Here is a 4205-nt window from a genome sequence, read left to right as displayed (position 1 = left end):
TCTGGGAAAATGGGAAGTAGATCCGTTTTGGAAGAAGTGCAGCTAGAGTGCTCCTTGGAGGCCAGGATGGCCAGGCTTCTTCTTTCATATTTCAGACAAGTTGTCAGGAGGGATCAGTTGCTGGAGAAAGATACCATGTTTGGTAAGGTGGAGGGTCAGAGAAACGGAGACCCCCAACGAGATAGATTGGCCAAGTGGCAGCATCGATGGACTCAAGTATGGCAAAAGTAGTGCGGTTGGCCCAGGATTGGGCAGTGTTTCTTTCTGCTGTGCTTAGGGTTGCTGTGAGTCAGTACCAACTCAGTGGCACCTAACAACAATAACAACAACATGTTACAAAAGGGAATTCTGGTGTGGCACTGTGTTATCAGCACTGGACTGCAAACCACAAGATCAGTGGTTCAAACTCGCTTGTTGCTCCTCCGAAACCCTAAATAGGATCACCATGAGTTGGTATAGACTCGACTACAACAACAACAATGTGTTATGAAAGAACCATTATGGTCAATGGTATATTTCTTTATAGAAAGCAATAATTTGGGCTTTGCCACTTCCTCCCAAATAATTAATATCAAAAATTTCCTTTTTACCAACTCTAGAGGAACTGCTGGTGTGGTGTTGTAGGATTAGCACTGGTCTGTAAAACACAAGGTTAGCAGTATATAACACCAGCTGCTCTATGGAAACCCTATACAAGGTTGTTATGAGTTAGACCTTACTGGATGACCCTTAACAACAACAAGCACATTTGTGATATTGAAATTTTCTGTCTCACATTTTGAAATATAGACAGAATTCAACTACTTACCATCACTTAAAGGCTACAATATGGGTCCAAGGCCCCTTGATTTTAACTGATCCTTTGCTTTCCCCTACCCTCTTTAGTATGTTATATTTTAAAAAGGCATGGTAATAATATTAAAGTGTGTGTAGATTTTGCTACTCTTTTGCTCAATGTCTTGCATGATGTCATTTAAATCATAGTTAAAAGAAAGTTGGCTATATATATATATATATATATATATATACACACACACACACACACATATATATATATATATACATACATACACACACATATTTATATATATGTTGTTTCTGTTGTTGTTGTTAAGTGCCATCGAGTCGGTTCTGACCCATAGCTCTCTCTCTCTATATATATATATATACATAGAGAGAGAGAGCAATAATAACCTGGCTTTCCTTAACCTCTTTTTCCTCATCTTTTACCATTTTTCCTTTCATTTACTCTGTTTTCATTTTGCTGACCTCCTCTCTATTTCTCAAACACGCTAGCTTCACTCTCAACTCAGAGCACTTCCATTTGCTGTTCCCTCTGTGGTCAATGACTATGTAAGTTATGCATTCACCTCACTCCCTGAATTCTTGTGTCTTTAGAAAAACATTAACTTCTTGTTGAATAGGTCAGCCCACCTAAAATTGTATCCACTTTCAGGAAATTATTTCACTTTTATGCTTTATTGTCCTTTTACTTTTGTCATTACACAAATTTTAATACTTTGTTCATCTTATTGACTGTCTACTCAACTAGAATTTGAGTGTTGATGGGGACAGAGATTTTCTTATCTTTTTCCTGGAAAGTGTATTACAGTCAATATGTAAAAGAGCAAAAGATGTACATGTGTTCTAATATGTGGTCTTCTTTTAGTAAGCCAAAAGAATTATACCATTAGCCTCTCTGAGGAAGAAAAAAATGTAGCAATCTGCATCTGGAAAGATGCACAACCTTGGAAATCAGGGGGCAGTTATACTCTGTCCTGTAGGTTCACTGTGAGTTCTAATAGACATGAAGGCAATCAGTTTAAGGATTCTGGAGCAATCATATCACTTCCTTCCAAATCTGTTTGGGTTTGGTCATAAAAATCTGTTATTCCATTAAAATAATCATGTAAATCATATAGTTGTCTGGTTGGTTTCCTCATCACCTAGTGATAAACTTTGACATTTTATAAAGATGGATAGTTGGCCAACTAAGAGGAACATACAGCAAAGAAATGAAAAGTTACAATGCTGGAAGTGAATCAACTTAAGTGGTATATCATTTTTCATTTCTAGATCAGTAATATTAGCTACTTAACACTTTTTATGTATGAGATTTATAAAAATTCAGAGACTCCATATTTGGCATAATTAGCTTGTACTGGATGGATAACCTAAATATTGGTGGTTTGAACCCATTCAACTATACGGTGGAAGAAAAAGCCTAGTAATCTACTTGTATTAAAATGATAGCCAGGAAAACTGTTTGTAGCAATTCAACTTTGTAATTGACAAGACTACAACAAACAGCAATAAATTAGCTCACAGACACGCAGTCAACAAAATTTAAGTACTTTAACTAGTTCTGGTGTGGTGCTGTGTGTTAACGTGCCAGACTGCAAAGCCGTTAGAACTGCAAGGTTGGTGGTTTAAGCTTACCAGCTGCTCCTCAGAAACCCTATACATGGTCGCTATGGGTCAGAGTCCTTGACAACTTCAATATCTTTTCTGTTTATAAGGATGTTGTATGTTGGTCCACTGGTAATTTTCTATGGTCTTTGATCTTCATCAGTAAGTATTTTAAGTCTTCTTCACTTTTAGCAAGCAAGGTTATAGCATTTGCATATAGCATGTTGTTAAAGTGTCTCCTTTAAATCCTGATGTCATGTTTTCTTCATATAATCCAGCTTCTTTAATTATTTGCTTACCATACAGATTTGAATAAGCATGGTGAAACAATAATGCCCTGGTGCACATATTTCCTAATTTTAAACCATTCAGTGTGCTCTTGTTCTCTTTGAATGACTGCCTCTTGATCTATATACAGGTTCCTCATAAGCAAACTTTAATATTCCAGAATACTCATTTTTTTGCCATGTTGTCTATAGCTTATTGTGATCCACACAATTGAAAGTGTTGTGTAGTAAAAAAAAGCACAGATACATCTTTCTGGTATTCTCTGCTTTCAGCCATTCTGACATCTGCAATAATATCCTTGGTTTCAAGTCATCTTCTAAATTTGGCTTGAAACTCTGGAAGTTTTCTGTCAATGTATGGTTGCAGCCATTTTTGTACTATGCTTAGCAAAATTTTACTTTCATGTGATATTAATGATATTGTCTGATGGTTCCCACATTCTATTTGGTCACCACTCTTTGGAAAAGGCAGAAATATGGAGTTCCTCCTGTCAGTTGGCCAGGTGGTTCTCTTCCAAATTTCTTGGCATGAACTGCTGCATAAATTTGTTGAAAGATTTTAATTTGTGTCTCATCTATTCCTGGAACCTCATTCTTATCCAATGCCTTCAATACAACTTGGACTTCTTTCTTCAGTATCATTGGCGCTTAATCATATGCTACCTTCTGAAGTGGTACAATATCAACCATTTATTTTTGGAACAGTGACTCTCTGTCATCCCACAACTCTTCTGGCCTCTGGTCTTTAGTGTCTAATACATCAAATCTCTTCTTCAGATGATCTCTAAGTTCATGTGGGATATGTTCAAGGTCATATTTTGGCTCTGAAGGATTTGTTTTATTTTCTTTAGCTTCAGCCTGAACTTGCATATGATCAATTAATGATCTATTCCACAGTCTGCCCCTGACCTTGTTTTGGCTGATGATATGGAGCTTTCCATCATGGCCACAGATATAGTCAATTTGTATTCCATCTGGTAAGGTCCATGTTTACAATGGTCTTTTATGTTGTTTTGAAAAAGGTATTTACAATTAAGAATTCATTGGTCTTGAAAAATTCTATTAACATCGTGTGTATCAAAAGTCCATATTTTCCAACTACTATTCCTTCCCTTTTGTTCCCAACTCTTGCATTCTACTTGCCAGTCAATACATCTTGACTGAATTATGATTTTTTCAAAATAAAACGTAGACTTGGATTTAAAAAAGGAAGTAGAATATGCTTGAAATTTATCAACCAAAGAAATGAAGAAAAAGTCAAACCTTACCTTCCAATATTCAATATTGTAGGAGTCTACTAACAAAATTTAAGGTCATATTTTTGGCTCTCATGGACTTGTTTTCATTTTCTTCAGCTTCAGTTTGAATTTGCATATCAGTGATCGATGGTCTGTTCCACAGTCTGCCCCTGGACTTGTTTTCACTGATGATATGGAGCTTTTCCATCTTCTTTTTCCACATACATAGTCGATTTGATTTCTATGTGTTTCATCTGGCGAGGTTCATGTG

Source organism: Chrysochloris asiatica, unplaced genomic scaffold, assembly GCF_000296735.1.
Source record: "Chrysochloris asiatica unplaced genomic scaffold, ChrAsi1.0 scaffold00365, whole genome shotgun sequence".
Classification (NCBI taxonomy): Eukaryota; Metazoa; Chordata; class Mammalia; order Afrosoricida; family Chrysochloridae; genus Chrysochloris; species Chrysochloris asiatica.
This window is presented reverse-complemented; position numbering follows the sequence as displayed.